Source organism: Salvelinus sp. IW2-2015, unplaced genomic scaffold (genome assembly GCF_002910315.2).
Source record: "Salvelinus sp. IW2-2015 unplaced genomic scaffold, ASM291031v2 Un_scaffold16356, whole genome shotgun sequence".
Taxonomy (NCBI): Eukaryota; Metazoa; Chordata; class Actinopteri; order Salmoniformes; family Salmonidae; genus Salvelinus; species Salvelinus sp. IW2-2015.
The window spans coordinates 279,165-295,975 of record NW_019957548.1 but is presented as its reverse complement, the minus strand read 5'-3'; the positions used below and the strand labels follow the sequence as shown (position 1 = coordinate 295,975).

Sequence of the window (16,811 nt, the reverse complement as noted above, 5' to 3'; positions counted from 1 at the left end):
ACAAACTCGCAGTCCTATGCTTCCTGGCTGATGTTTTGGTCACTTTTGAATGCTGACGGTGCTCTCACTCTAGTGGTAGCATGAGACGGAGTCTACAACCACACAAGTGGCTCAGGTAGTGCAGTTCATCCAGGATGACACATCAATGCGAGCTGTGGCAAAAAGGTTTGCTGTGTCTGTCAGCGTAGTGTACAGAGCATGGAGGGCTACCAGGAGACAGGCCAGTACATCAGGAGGCCGTAGGAGGGCAACAACCCAGCAGCAGGACTGCTACTCCCGCCTTTGTGCAAGGAGGTGCACTGCCAGAGCCCTGCAAATGACCTCCAGCAGGCACAAATGTGCATGTGTCTGCTCAAACGGTCAGAAACAGACTCCATGAGGGTGGTATGAGGGCCCGACGTCCACAGGTGGGGTTGTGCTTACAGCCCAGCACCGTGCAGGACGTTTGGCATTTGCCAGAGAACACCAAGATTGGCAAATTCGCCACTAGCGCCGCTGCTGTCATACTATGACAGCAGGTTCACACTGAAACATGAGCACATGTGACGCATGAGCCATGTGACAGACGTGACAGAGTCTGGAGACGCGCTGGAGAACGATTCTGCTGCCTGCAACATCCTCCAGCATGACCGGTTTGGAGGTGGGTCAGTCTGGTGTGGGGTGGCATTTCTTTGTGGGCCGCACAGGCCTCCATGTGCTCGCCAGAGGTAGCCTGACTGCCATTAGGTACCGAGATGAGATCCTCAGACCCTTTGTGAGACCATATGCTGACACATGCACATTTGTGGCCTGCTGGAGGCATTTTGCAGGGCTCTGGCAGTGCACCTCCTTGCACAAAGGGGAGGTAGCGGTCCTGCTGCTGGGTTGTTGCCCTCCTACGGCCTCCATTGATGTACTGGCCTGTCTCCTGGTAGCGCCTCCATGCTCTGACACTACGCTGACAGACACAGCAAACCTTTTTGCCACAGCTCGCATTGATGTGCCATCCTGGATGAACTGCACTACCTGAGCCACTTGTGTGGGTTGTAGACTCCGTCTCATGCTACCACTAGAGTGAGAGCACCGTCAGCATTCAAAAGTGACAAAACATCAGCCAGGAAGCATAGGAACTGAGAAGTTGTTTGTGGTCACCACCTGCAGAATCACTCCTTTTTTGGGGGTGTCTTGCTAATTGCCTATAATTTCCACCTTTTGTCTATTCCATTTGCACAACAGCATGTGAAATTATTGTCACGTGTTGCTTCCTAAGTGGACAGTTTGATTTCAAGAAGTGTGATTGACTTGGAGTTACATTGTGTTGTTTAAGTGTTCCCTTTATTTTTTTGAGCAGTGTATATATATTTTGATTTGTTTAACACTTTTTTGGTTAACATGATTTCCATATGTTATTTCCACATTGTGATGTCTTCACTATTATCTACAATGTAGAAAATAGTAAAAATAAAGAAAACCCCTTGAATGAGTAGGTGTTCTAAAACTTTTGACTGGTACTGTATATGCCTAATCGTGAGGTATTCAGAATCCAAAATGGTTAGCAGGCGAGTCCTAACAGGGCCCATTAGTGAAAAGTGAGCAATATATGGTGAGCGAGACTCTTTTCAGTTCTTTGAGTCAACAAATCAAAAGATTTCAAACCGATAAATAGTTTGTGGCTGGAAGAATGGCACCTTTCATGTTTATGACTTTCTGTCTTCTAACACTTTGTAACATTTTCATCTTATGATACATATTCACTGCATCATAAAAAGTTATGTCAGTAATCATTGTTTAACATTTCATGGACCTTTTGCTTACTTGTGCCACCAATGTTTGGTTAATGCTATAGTATGGTTTTCCTGTATGTACTCAAGTAGATTATTTTAACTGCAAGGTTGATATTTTCACTGTGTGTGTGTGTGTGTGGTGTGTGTGTGTGTGTGTGTGTGTGTGTGTGTGTGTGTGGTGTGTGTGTGTGTGTGTTGTGTGTGTGTGTGTGTGTGTGTGTGTGTGTGTGTGTGTGTGTGTGTGTGTGTGTGGTGTGTGTGTGTGTGTGTGGTGTGTGTGTGTGTGTGTGTGTGTGTGCACACTGGCCTGCAGCAATGTTTGAATAGTGTGTGTGATGTGATTTCAGGGCCTGACCGAAGACAGGCGGCCCATGGGAGACCGCCAAGAAGGATGACAACCGCAACAAGAACCGATACGGCAACATCATCGCTTGTGAGTACTGAAGTGGTACAGATACTGAGCTAGACAAGTGCGTTTGGTGTATTTGCGCAAGTCTTTTCAGAGCTCAGGAGTCTCCTGTACTCATAGTAGACTTGAGCTAGACATGTTCTACTCCTTTGAAATGGTTTAAATCTTCTCTCATAAGAGAAGACATTTGCAACCGTTTAAGGTTGTTGTAATTATGCCGCAGACTTTGAAAACAGTGGAGTCTACGAGGCTGTCGACACTGTCATATTGTTAGAGAACCAAGGCCCCAATTAATGTGATACAAGAAAAGCCACATTGTCCCTAGGACATAATACTTTTTTATTAAGGGTTTAGGATGTCACTGCGAGACACTTCCTACAAATCAAGGCTTTTAAATAAAACATTGCTCTAAAATGAAAAAGCCTGTCACATGCTGATAGCCAACAGGAATTATGATACATTTGCTGTTAGTCAAAACATTTTTAATTACATGGGCTTGGTAATGGAAACTGTCTATCTTACTGCATGCTCTTCATTAAAGTTTTGAAAAACCACAGAAGTACAGTGGGTATCTTCAATTTAACATAAGTCTGCCAAAGAGCGATCGACAGTTAATTGTTGACCCAAAAATGCTTTTTTAGAAAGTTTCACTCTGCGAACTTGAACAGTCACTGTGTAACAGATTGTTATCTGATCTGGAAAGGGAAGCACTTTTCAATTACATCTCTTCTTTGCCCCCCCCCCCCCCCCCCCCCACACACACACTGTGTAAACATAAAGCATCCCATATGGTCATTTATAATTCAGTAGACATTGCTACCAAAATAAACTGAGTTATTGGCAACATTTACATATCAGAGAGACTGAGGGAATCGGTGGCGATCCTGTAAAGCAGAGCTGCCCACCGGAACCACTCAAAACACAAATCTTTTAGATTCCTTTCTGTTCTTTAAATTGTCTTTATCCTCTTTTCAGGAATTCCCTTGCTGCAGTGTCATTTGTTTGGGGAGTTATTAAAGCTGAGTACATACAGTAAAACGCTCTGGCAGACTTATCAGCTTTGCACACCCTTGGCATTCCCTCAACCAGCTTCACCTGGAATGCTTTTCCAACACTCTTGGAGTTCCCACTTGTACTGAGCATTGTTGGCTTCTTTTCATTCACTCTGTGGTTTATATTTAATTGCAATGGAGTACTGGTTGCTATCGCTAGTAGGTGTTTTCAGAGAGGACCACATCTCCACATCATGTTGGCAGTTGGGTCAATGTATGGGACACCCTTTGAAATGAAGTTGAAGGAAAATCACTGTCAGGCAGACCGTTGTCATCACATACAGTAGGCCTGTAACTTTTTTGGTATATTGCATATGATTATTGATTTCTCAAGTAAATAGAACTTTGGTTTACAAGAAACTAGAGGGAGCAAATATGTTTAGCTGTCAAGAAAATAGTATTTTCACATTGAAGGGTAAAGAATCAACATCAATTTGATATTCCTGGTCATTACAATGATATCCTCTCTTTCCAGAGAAAGTAATCGAGAAGGCTTTGGCTGATGCAATCTGATTCAGACATGAACCAATACTGCACCATTGCCATTGACTGAGGCAACAACACAACCCCCACTGAGTTATGACGGTTGTGCGCTTTATTACACAAACTGTCACTCACTAGAGTCAGCTTGTGTTTGGAAATCATTCGTAACACCTTCAGAAGGTGTGTTGTGAAGGAGTGCTCCCGGAATGATAAGTATCCCAGTTCATTTCCATAAAAAAAAAGAGGTAACTGCCACTCTGGAGGCTCACCGGTAGTCGATTCAGTTCAAGTTGGGCTGCATATGTGTGCACGTCTGTCAAAGCGCAAGCTCTTTGGAAGTCGCTCATATCTTAACTGCCATTTAATTCCCGGCACGTAACGTTGAAGTATCTTCAGAGGTTCTCTTGAAGTCGTTGCCGTAGAAATCCCTTGATGTATTGACCAAAGACTGACGATTAGCATTCGCTCGACTCTCTACTTCCCCAATGTTTACTGGTGCTTTTTTTGCACCTGGCATTGATGTGAAGAAAATAAACTCTAAGGAAGCATTGATTAACATTTCCACAAGACAAACAGGCTCCAATTCAGTGAGGTTATTAAATGCTGGGTGTTAACAACTATATGATGTAATTGGGTATAATTACGAATTATTATTATTATTATTAATAGGATGTAATTCATGCTTAAGCGCTACAAATATATATGATTGACAAATGTATTAAAACATTCTTATTTAAAGGAACCCACTATGATGTACCGTACTGTGTATGGCTGCAAATCTTAAAAGCTCCGACCCAACTTTGCTATTTTGTGATTATTTTGGTGTTTATCTTTACTTTGATTGCGCGAATCTATCCTTTATATTTCTTATGATCATCAAAAACTTTTGAACATCAGATCGTTAGTTACTAACCTCCATTCTGCTTCAACTTCGAATCGGCTCTTTATGTACATCTGATCTAGTAGTGTAAAGTACTTAAGTAAAAATACTTGGATGACCACCTAGTAAAGACATCAAACACTATGAAATAAACACATTTGGAATCATGTAAATTAGTATGCAAAATAGTTACAGCTTTGCACACTCTTGGCATTCTCTCAACCAGCTTCCCCTGGATGCTTTTCCAACAGTCTTAAAGGAGTTCCCACATATGCTGAGCACTTGTTGGCTGCTTTTCCTTCACTCTGTGGTCTGACTCATCACAAACCATCGCAATTGGGCTGAGATCGGGTGATTGTGGAGGCCAGGTCATCTGATGCAGCATCCATCCCTCTCCTTGGTAACAATAGCCCTTACACAGCATGTAGTTTGTGTTGGGTCATTGTCCTGTTGAAAACAAAATGATAGTCCCACTAAGCGCAAACCAGATGGGGATTGGGTATTTCCTGCAGAATGCTGTGGTAGCCATGCTGGTTAAGTGTGACTTGAATTCTAAATAAATCACCGACAGTGTCACCAGCAAAGCATCCCCACACCATCACAACTCCTCAATGCTTCACGGTGGGAACCACACATGAGGAAGATCATCTGTGATGGACTGTCATTTCTCTTTGCTTATTTGAGCTGTTCTTGCCATAATATGGACTTGGTCTTTTACAAATAGGTCTATCTTCTGTATACCACCCTACCTTGTCACAACACAACTGATTGGCTCAAACGCCAGAAGGAAAGAAATTCCACAAATTAACTTTTTAACAAGGCACACCTGTTAATTGAAATGCATTCCAGGTGACTACCTCATGAAGCTGGTTGAGAATCCCAAGAGTGTGCAAAGCTGTCATCAAGGCAAATGGTGGCTACTTTGAAGAATCTCAAATGTAAATATATTTTGATTTGTAAAAAATAAAAAAAATAAAAACAAAAAAAAGTTACTACATGATTCCATATGTTTATTCATAGTTTGATGTCTTCACTATTATTCTAAAAATGTAGAAAATAGTAAAAATAAAAAATAACCCTTGAAATGAGTACTTGTGTGCAAACTTTGACTGGTACTGTATGTCGTTGACTGTTGCCAACTATAGCCCCATAGACTCTAAACAATGAAAATCCTTTAAAGACTGGTATAACTTAGTTATGTTATTACCCATGCTCAAAATACATATACCCAGTGAAAGATGGGCTAATAGAAAGACAAGACTATTGCAAATGGCATTAATGCTTATTATTGGATCATGACTGAACAAGCTAGCAATAGCGCAAACCGAAGCCAGCAACCAACTGACCGGAGCTAACAAACCGCTAACCGGAGCCAGCTAATAGCTATCCGGAGGTTATCTAACATTTACAGTACAACAATTACAACGTTCTTAAACATCACAGTTACAACATAAAATTATTGTCAGGAGTGTCTTTTTCAAAAATAAAAAATGTTCAGGAGTTAACAATTCATTTTTTTCTAGATCAAAGGAATGCACCGCCCATTTCATTTTACACTCAACATGCGTTTTCTGTCTAGTATGAAGTTATATAATTACTATGTTGTTCAAAACCATTACATTCACTTCAACAGGCAAGTTACACAACTATATTGTGGTATTCAGTGTATTTTCACACTTTTACTGACCTGTAATACAGGATAAATAATGAAACAGGAGAACATGGCTTCTCTTTGAAAGGTTCTCTCAATTATGAGAACACACAGGTGCAGGATCGCATATAGTCCCAGTGCAAAGAAAACAGGTCTTACTGCCCCCTACTGGCCAACAGTAGTATAAACGCATCGAAATAGCTTTTCAGTAAAGGCATTCTTTCCCAATACAAAGAAACAATAGATAAAAACAAACAAATACACTACATCACCCCACTCCCTCTCTTGCTCTTGGTTCTCATCGTTGTAAGTCACCTTGATTTTAGCACCTGTGTGTTTCTTTATAAAATATTTAGTGAACTCCATGACAGTAGCTAAAGCAAGGAGCTATAGCAGCAACAAGTAGACTACAAATGCATCCTGGGGTCGGCATGCCCTGAGCTCGTGAAGTGAGTGATACTGGAGTGAAATTGGAGCGGGCGACAAGGCAGACGCTCCAGCATTTTGGGAATTCCGCTCCGAAGCTCCAGTCAAATTGGGCACACTCTGCTCCAGCTCCGCTGACATACTCTGGGTCCTGACTGGTTGTATCACCGTCTGGTATTGCAACTGCACCACCCGCGACCTGGGAAAAACAGAAAAAGAAAAAGAAAAGAAAAAAAAAAAAAAAGACGCCTACGAGGGTTTTGTGGTCACCACCTGCAGAATCACTCCTTTTTTGGGGGTGTCTTGCTAATTGCCTATAATTTCCACCTTTTGTCTATTCCATTTGCACAACAGCATGTGAAATTTATTGTCAGTGTTGCTTCCTAAGTGGACAGTTTGATTTCACAGAAGTGTGATTGACTTGGAGTTACATTGTGTTGTTTAAGTGTTCCCTTTATTTTTTTGAGCAGTGTATATATATATATATATATTTATGTTTCTAACTGACTGAGACATTGACAAGGATGAATATTCAAATATACAGTCTGTCAGAAAGACTCCAATAAATACATGAGCACATGATATCCCATGGTGTAATGGGACTTAAATGGAGTTGTTTGTCCTTCTCTGGATAATCTCAACTGTACAGAGAACATGACAATGTGGCACACTTGACAGCAAAAATGTGCTAAGAAGAGAGTGTTTGTCTGGTTAACAGGCTGCACAAGGGAGGCCATATGGACTCTGTGCTATTTTTGCATTCCTGTATAAAGATCACAGGGGCAAATCTGTCACTCCCGCCTAATTTATTCCAAATTGTCCTTTAGCGTCCATTAACGGATATCTGTGCTAAGATGCCGATACAACAAGCTTTCATTTGCACAGCTTTCACTTGCAGACAACATACAGTTTAACCCATTTACCCGATGTTGATTCCTCGTCGCCCAGTCAATTGGAAAATGGATTTGCTGTCTATCCCCCAAACAGGGAGTTTATTATTAAGGTTAAAGGTGAATGCTTTCACAGGGAAGTCTCCAATCCACTCCCTATGTTTACTTCCTGTTAGAGCTGTAATATCCTATTGCCCATCTCTGTCTGGTTTGGCCATGGCATAAACGGCGCTCTCTCTACCCTCTGTAATAACGCTTGCAGCTGTGAAGACCCTGAGACCTCTACTCCATCATGGCACATCGGTCTCCTTATTGAGCGTAAAATAGAGCTACTCCCCAACACTAGCTCAGTTCCACACCACTCTGGTCTGCACTGGCAGACCGAGGATGATTGATGGGTACATTCTCATAGCTTTCTGTTTCTCTATATACTTCTGGACGTTTCTCATATATACAACAGATTTAAGAAAGAGCTTTGCATGGAACAAGACCTATGGCATTCCCTAAGTCCCGACAGCATATGTTACTGTTAAAAAAATAGATGAATAAATAGATGGATTTGTGGCAGTTTGAATGTGTGCTTAACCTGGATTTCACCATAATAGCTGGTTAAAAATGATTTGCTGTTAATCAACACAGGAAGTCTATGGTTTTACAAAGGCAAGCAGAGCCTTTTGGCATGCAACCTAAATCTGACTGCCACCTACAATTGAAGGGTAGATCGCAGTAAGGCCAAAGTGAGGAGCGCCAAAAGAGAAACAGAGAAAAATGGGAGGGAGAAAGAGTAAGAGGGAAAGGAAGAGAATGCAAATGAGAGAGAAGGGGAGAAGAGATAGCAATTAAACTACATCCAATAGGATGTAGAAGACAAAACACTGTGCCCCATAATCACTATGTGGCTAATTGACCATTTAAATTGATCAGATAGGTTCCTGTGCTTGGGCTCACCATGGATTAAAGCAGTTAGTTTGTGTGTGTTGGCGGGCTGACAGCAATCACCCCCTTGAAAGAAACAGTGGGGACACAGTGGGAACAAAGCAAGGACAAATTTCGTGGCCTCCCTTATCAGATAATAGCGTTCACAGCGGAAGTCAGACGAGAGCACACAGACACTGGGATCAAAGGCAGAGAATGTAAAAAGTTATAGATACAAACAAATGGCTCAGTACTGCACCCCTCCAGACACAGACAGTGCGAGAGAGAGAGAAAAGAGAGTGCTGCTTTCCCACTCCTGGAATAAAAAGACCTCCTGGTTACAGCTCGGCTTTTGTGATTCCCTCTGTTCAAAACTGACAATAATACAAAGAGGCGGATGCTTGTTCAAGAACATTCAGCCAGTCAAGGTTTTCCTTTCATTCAAGCTCTAACTGTGTGCAGAGTAGTTCAGGTCGGTTGTGTAGATACAGTATGCATACAAGCTATACTTTTTTAGCCATGGGTATGGGTTCAGGATTCAATCCAAATTAGGAAATTATTGAAATAGAAATGAATGAATGAGGCAAATATGTATAAAACAATGGAATCCAACCAAATAGTCTCGAGCTCATATTCCTTTACAGCTAGGCTGGCTTATCTGTAGAGAAAAAAGGGTTGTATTAATTCATCTTGGTCTGGTCCACAGAATTATTACTGACTCAGCCCCCAGATATCTATCCAATTATTTGAGACTAATATTGACTGGTTCAAATTTAAGTGTCTATCCGGTAAGAACACCTTTCTATATACCAACGCTGTTGAGTGGATCAAACTACCACAAAAACTTAAAGCTATACCTACCAAAACTTATTTTAAAACTCATGTCAAAAGATGGCTGATGACAACCATAGAATCATGTTCATGTCTGTATCTATGAAATGTATCTATGTCTGTACCACAATGGAAGTAAGTCATTTACTTTAATATCACTGTCAACTTTTTAAAATGTGTATATTTGTATTTTTTTTAACTGTCAGATAAATCAATCAATCAACTCCAAATCCATCACTCATGTAATAATGTGATTGAATGTTTAGAAACTAAGATATCAGTGCCATGTTCATTTAGGCACCAAACGAAATAAAACAGACCGAAACATGGTCCCTCGCTACCTGGACTTCAGTAATGCTTGTTTTTCTGCTGCATGCCCTAATGAACATGACCCAGGCCTGTACGCCAGTGTTTTGCAGTCCCATGGCTCACTCTGGCTAGTGTTTATCCATTCATCGTTTCCCATCCGGTAATGAGAGCGAGTGGGAGTGAGGTGAATAATTGGATGGGGCTCTGTGGCCCCCTGCGGGGAAACGTTCAACTTCCCTTTTAGTTTGTGTTTGGGGAAGGGGGGATTGATGCTCTCTTCAAAAAGAAAACGTCCTAAATGGAATCCCTTTCATCTACAATCGGTCTTTTTATTTTCACCTATTAATATTCTTTAAAAAGAATAAGAGAAAAGCTAGAGAAGAGGGAGAACTCCCACACTCTCATCCCCTGGTAGACGGTGGTGAGGCGATGATGAGATAGAGGCAGGGGTGTGGGAGGGAGAGAGGGTCCCTGTACGCAGAGAAATGTAGACAGGCAGAACATCCCTAGAGGAAGCATTGTTTCACCTGCAGCCTCATCATCATCATCATTATCACACATGTCCGGACATAGACAACACATACGCACACACAAAGACAAAGGATCATGTTCATAGCATTACACTTGAACCAAACCTTTGCAAAGTTTACATTAAAAGACAGAGGTTGGTTGCTCCTAGATGCTAACGCATTTATGCAGTTCTTCCACTTGTTCCAGTGAGTGGGTACTCCATGACATTGTGTTTATCCACAGATGCCTATTACTCTGGGGCCATTAACCAGCCCTTGTTTTGGGTTAGCATCCAAAATGGCACCCTATTCCCTATATAGTGCATTACTTTTGACCAAAGCTCGATGGGCCCTGCACTATATAGGGAATGGGCTGCGTTTTGAGACGCAGCCTGGGATGAGGTCGCATTGTCTTTTTCCATATTTAAAAAGATAAATGAACTGATGACACGCTGCATTAACATACAGTTTAAGTCGGAAGTTTACATACACCTTAGCCAAATACATTAAACTCAGTTTTTCACAATTCCTGACCTTTAATCCTAGGAAGAATTCCCTGTCTTAGGTCAGTTAGGATCACCACTTTATTTTAAGAATGTGAAATGTTAGAATAAAAGTAGCGAGAATTATTTAATTCAGCCTTTATTTCTTTCATCACATTCTCAGCGGGTCAGAAGTTTACATACACTCAATTAGTATTTGGTAGGATTGCCTTTAAATTGTTTAACTTGGGTCAAACTTTTCAGGTTGCCTTCCACAAGCTTCCCTCAATAAGTTGGGTGAATTTTGGCCCAATCCTCCTGACAGAGCTGGTGTAACTGAGTCAGGTTTGTAAGGCCTTCTTGCTCACACATGCTTTTTCAGTTCTGACCACAAATTTTCTATAGGATTCAGGTCAGGGCTATGTAATGGCCACTCCAATACCTTGACTTTGTTGTCCTTAAGCCATTTTGCCACAACTTTGGAAGTATGCTTGGGGTCATTGTCCATTTGGAAGACCCATTTGCGACCAAGCTTTAACTTCCTGACTGATGTCTCGAGATGTTGCTTCAATATATCTAAATAATTTTCCTCCCTCATGATGCCATCTATTTTGTGAAGTGCACCAGTCCCTCCTGCAGCAAAGCACCCCCACAACATGATGCTGCCACCCCCGTGCTTCATGGTTGGGATGGTGTTCTTCGGCTTGCAAGCCCCCCGCTTTTTCCTCCAAACATAACGATGGTCATTATGGCCAAACAGTTATATTATTGTTTCATCAGACCAGAGGACATTTCTCCAAAAAGTACGATCTTTGTCCCCATGTGCAGTTGCAAACCGTAGTCCGGTTTTTATATGGCGATTTTGGAGCAGTGGCTTCTTCCTTGCTGAGTGGCCTTTTAGGTTATGTCGATTTTTACTGGATATAGATCCTTTTGTACCTGTTTCCTCCAGCATCTTCACAAGGTCCTTTTTGCTGTTGTTCTGGGATTGATTTGCACTTTCGCACCAAAGTACATTCATCTCTAGGCGACAGAACGCATCTCCTTCCTGAGCGGTATGACGGTTGCGTGGTCCCATGCTGTTTATACGTGCGTACTATTGTTTGTACAGATGAATGTGGTACCTTCAGGCGTTTGGAAATTGCTCCCAAGGATGAACCAGACTTGTGGAGGACTACAATTTTTTTCTGAGGTCTTGGCTGATTTCTTTTGATTTTCCCATGATGTCAAGCAAAGAGGCACTGAGTTTGAAGGTAGGCCTTGAAATAGATCCACAGGTACACCTCCAATTGACTCAAATGATGTCAATTAGCTTATCAGAATCTTCTAAAGGCATGACATCATTTTCTGGAATTTTCCAAACTGTTTAAAGGCACAGTCAACTTAGTGTATGTGAACTTCTGACCCACTGGAATTGTGATACGGTGCATTATAAGTGAAATAATCTGTCTGTAAACAATTGTTGGAAAAATTACTTGTGTCATGCACAAAGTAGACGTCCTAACCGACTTGCCAAAACTGTAGTTTGTTAATTAACAAGAAATTTGTGGTGGTTGAAAAACGAGTTTTAATGACTCCAACCTAAGTGTACGTAAACTTCCGACTTCAACTGTATGTGAGCTGTTGGCACTGACACGTGAGTTGTTGGCTGAATCCCAAATAGCACCCTATTCACTTTAAAGTGCACTACTTTTGACCAGAGCCCCTAAGTGCCTTGGTTAAAAGTAGTGCAGTATAATGAGAATAGGGTGCCATTAGTGATACAGACATTGTTTGCATGCACTGTCACACACAGAGAAGGGGGCAGAGGGCTTTATCTCAAACCAGTGTGCTATCGATGAGGTCGGGTCCCTTTATGAAGGCAACCAAATGTCCAAATGCTTTTGATTAAATTATTCCGCTCCTTGTTCTTCATGTGTCTCTAAATGTCCTCTGTTATGTGATCCGTTCCTCTGTTTGACTTTGTGGGCCGTCTCTGTGTGTGTGTGTGTGCGCCAGTGAGGGCTGTCTCCCTCTCTCAAAGCATCTGTCAGGATGTGAGTAATGGGCCGATTATGCTGACAAACGCACACAGGTGGCCGCTATCGCCTTTTAATCAGAGTCCCCAGATCTCCATTTCTCCCTCCCTTCCTTCCTTTCGCTCTCCCTTTTCTCTCTCTCCTTATCTCTTTGGTCCTTTCCTCTTCTCACACCCACAGGTTCACACCCCCACACAGCCATTGAACAAGTCATAAACCATACTGTAGCTTCAACACAAAACGGAGAGCACACTGACAGAACACAAATGAAAACATAATGTATGACATGTAAGGGGCACCATTTGAAATGAGTTGGGGCCTTCTTCACCATAATACAAAGCACTGACGTATGTATGTATGTCTCTTAAGATATTCTCACATCACCGCAGTCACGATCCACCAACCGCAAGTCGTGTTTGGGAATGCGTGACAATTTGACTTTCCCCATGGACTGTATGAAAAAAACACGACCTTTATATTTCATAAGCAAGCATGGAGTAAAGTGCCAACTTAATTTTCAATGGGATAGGGGCTGAAATTGTGAGGCAAATCAGGTTAGAGGGGGAAGGAATAACAGAAAAGGGTTATAAAAATGTCCCCAGTGATGGATGATCCTTTAAATAAGAGGCACAATTGCTGGCTTTATCAGTGCAGGCACAGTGAGCGAGAGGAAAAGGCAATGCATCTCATGTTTACAGCCAGGCAAAGGGAGGCTACCGGAGGCCTACAGCCAAGTTGAATAGGACCTTCACAGCCTTCAGTTCGCTCCACTGACCAGACATGAACAAAGCTCTAACATTCTTCATTTTCTACTCTATGAACTTCTGCCCGTATGTACCAAGAAGGGGAAGAAACTCTAAATTGACCTACTCTTATATGGTAAGACGTGTCTATAGAACTAAACTCAGCAAAAAAAGAAATGTCCTCTCACTGTCAACTGTGTTTATTTTCAGCAAACTTAACGTGTAAATATTTGTATGAACATAAGATTCAACAACTGAGACATAAACTGAACAAGTTCCACAGACATGTGATGAACATAAATGGAATAATGTGTCCCTGAACAAAGGGGGGGGTCAAAATCAAAAGTAACAGTCAGTATCTGGTGTGGCCACCAGCTGCATTAAGTAGTGCAGTGCATCTCCTCCTCATGGACTGCACCAGATTTGCCAGTTCTTGCTGTGAGATGTTACCCCACTCTTCCACCAAGGCACCTGCAAGTTCCCGGACATTTCTGGGGGGAATGGCCCTAGCCCTCACCCTCCAATCCAACAGGTCCCAGACGTGCTAAATGGGATTATTAACATCCGGGCTCTTTGCTGCCCATGGCAGAACACTGACATTCCTGTCTTGCAGGAAATCACGCACAGAACGAGCAGTATGGCTGGTGGCATTGTCATGCTGGAGGGTCATGTCAGGATGAGCCTGCTGGAAGGGTACCACATGAAGGAGGAGGATGTTTTCCCTGTAACGCACAGCATTGCGATTGAGCTTGTTGTCATTGCAGGCAATCTGATGATGCTGTGACACACCGCCCCAGACCATGACGGACACTCCACCTCAAAATCGATCCCGCTCCAGAGTACAGGCCTCTGTGTAACGCTCATTCCTTCGACGATAAACGCAAATCCGACCATCACCCCTGGTGAGACAAAACCATGCACTTTTTGCCAGTCCGGTCTGGTCCAGCGACAGTGGGTTTGTGCCCATAGTCGACGTTGTTGCTGGTGATGTCTGGTGAGGACCTGCCTTACAACATGCCTACAAGGCCTCAGTCCAGCCTCTCTCAGCCTATTGTGGACAGTCTGAGCAGTGATGGAGGGATTGTGCGTTCCTGGTGTAACTCGGGCAGTTGTTGCCATCCTGTACCTGTCCCGCAGGTGTGATGTTTGGATGTACCGATCCTGTGCAGGTGTTGTTACACGTGGTCTGCCACTGTGAGGACGATCAGCTGTCCATCCTGTCTCCCTGTAGCGCTGTCTTAGGCACAGTACGGACATTGCAATGTATTGCCCTGGCCACATCTGCAGTCCTTATGCCTCCTTGCAGCATGTCTAAGGCACGTTGGCGCAGATGACCCTGGGCATCTTTCAATTGGTGTTTTTCAGAGTCAGTAGAAAGTCCTCTCTGTCCTAAGTTTTCATAACTGTGACCTTAATTGCCTACCGTCTGTAAGCTGTTAGTGTCTTAACGACCGTTCCACAGGTGCATGTTCCTTAATTGTTAATGGTTCATTGAACAAGAATGGGATTCAGTGTTTAAACCCTTTACAATGAAGATCTGTGAAGTTATTTTGATTTTTACGAATGATCTTTGAAAGACAAAGTCCTGAAAAAGGGATGTATCTTTTTTTGCTGAGTTTAGATACAATAGTCAAGTACCTACAGCAGAGGCAAAGCCACGGCAGGGCCAGGCCGGGCAGAGGCCCTGCCAGATTGAACACTGACCCACCCAATCAGGATGGCTGAAAATAAAAATTGGTTTTAAATGAAAATGTATTTGATGTTTGTATTGTCTCCTGACTAAATCAGAAATGTCTGCCTTGGTAGGCCAGGTTTATGTTTGCTGATTCAAGTGAGTGAGTTTGGGGACCGCATTTATCTGGTCCCCAAACATATCAGCAAAAAGGGCTAGGCCTACTTTTTAATTCTAGATATCATGGTGGATGCATTTCACATTGCCATGATTTTAGGTAATTTTCTCATATTTTTCGCCAGGCAGGCTGTTTCGGCAAAATTAGAGTATACCCACTTCTCAATGCACCACAACGACGCTACTGATGTCAGGGTATTTTTGCTGTTATTTTGCTGGAAAGTGTTGGGCCAGCCACTTTTACTCAGGCCAGCCACACAGCAATTTCTACCTATGCCTCTGACCTACAGCATAGTGTTCCTGGAAGGCTGACTTTTTTAATGAAAGGACTACATAGCATAGTGTTGAGTGACCTTTGTCAATTTGAATAGGGAAAAATAATCCTTGGTCCGGATATTCCGGAATGTCCATCTGTGGATGCTCTACAGATTGTCAAACTATCTGTAGATAAGCAATTGTTTGCTAAGGTTACGGTTAGGTTTAGAATAAGGGTTAGGGTAAGGGTTAAAGTTAGGGAAAGGGTTAAGTTTAGGGTTAGTAGATAGTTAGTTGAAATGTGACTGATATCTACAGATGGACTACCCAAATAAAGTGTTACCGAATCCTTTGTTTGTTAGATAAAAACAGGCTTTACATGAGTATTTTTCTATAAAGCTTAGAAAACACAGGTGGTGTCTGCAGACTCGTTTGAGTTAATAAAAGGCTGAACCCAGAGGTAAGTCTAAAGTAGAACACAAACTTGCAGCAATATTGAGGGTTAAATTCTTTCCAATCTCAGGTTAAAAGGACAAATAATTGATTGAGAGTTTTGGCATTAGGAATACGACTGTTGGCATTATTTGTTGTATCGTGATATCCAATTGGTAGTTACAGTCTTGTCCCATCGCTGCAACTCCCCTACGGACTAGGGAGAGGAGAAGGTCGAGAGCCATGCGTTCTCCAAAACATGACCCTGTCAAGCCAGCTGGCGACCATAGTCAGCTTGCAGGCGCCCAGCCCGCCACAAGGAGTTGCTAGAGCACGATGGGACAAGGAAATCCCAGCCAGCCTAACCCAGACAATTGTAGACCGCCTCAGGGGTCTCCCGGTCACGGACAGCTGTGACACAGCCTGGGATCGAACCAGGGTCTGTAGTGATGCCTCAAGCACTGCGATGCAGTGCCTTAGACCGCTGCGCCACTTGGGAGGCCCAAAGTTACCTAACTTAACGTTTGTGCCACTTTGGTGCCACCTTTTAAGAAAAAAACATAAAATTAAAATACTTTACTGGACTTAATTAGGATGCAATTAAAAAGTGATGGTATTTAGTGGAGAAAAAACACTCGAACGACGACTCAAACATCGATCAATAGATGGGGTGGAAATCCATTTTATAGATCTGAGAATTTATTGTCTTTGATATGTTTTGGTAAACTATCAATATTAATTATGTTTTCAAATGTGATTTTCAATAAATATTTGATAAGTGCACCACCAGTGTGTTTCCCTTATTAAAAAGAGGGGAAGTGCAAATTAGATTTCATCATATCATTCAAACAGAGATGTGCTGTAATCAAATAAACTAAAACAGATCTAAAACAACAAAATTATTCCTTCAAGGC

General features: G+C 42.3%; 1 protein-coding gene across 1 annotated transcript in view; it reads right to left on the bottom strand.

The window, feature by feature from the left end:
- The window catches only part of LOC112080517 (protein tyrosine phosphatase receptor type T), a 265,993-nt gene that overhangs the window by 43,687 nt on the left and 205,495 nt on the right, over positions 1-16,811 (bottom strand). The window lies entirely within an intron of this gene.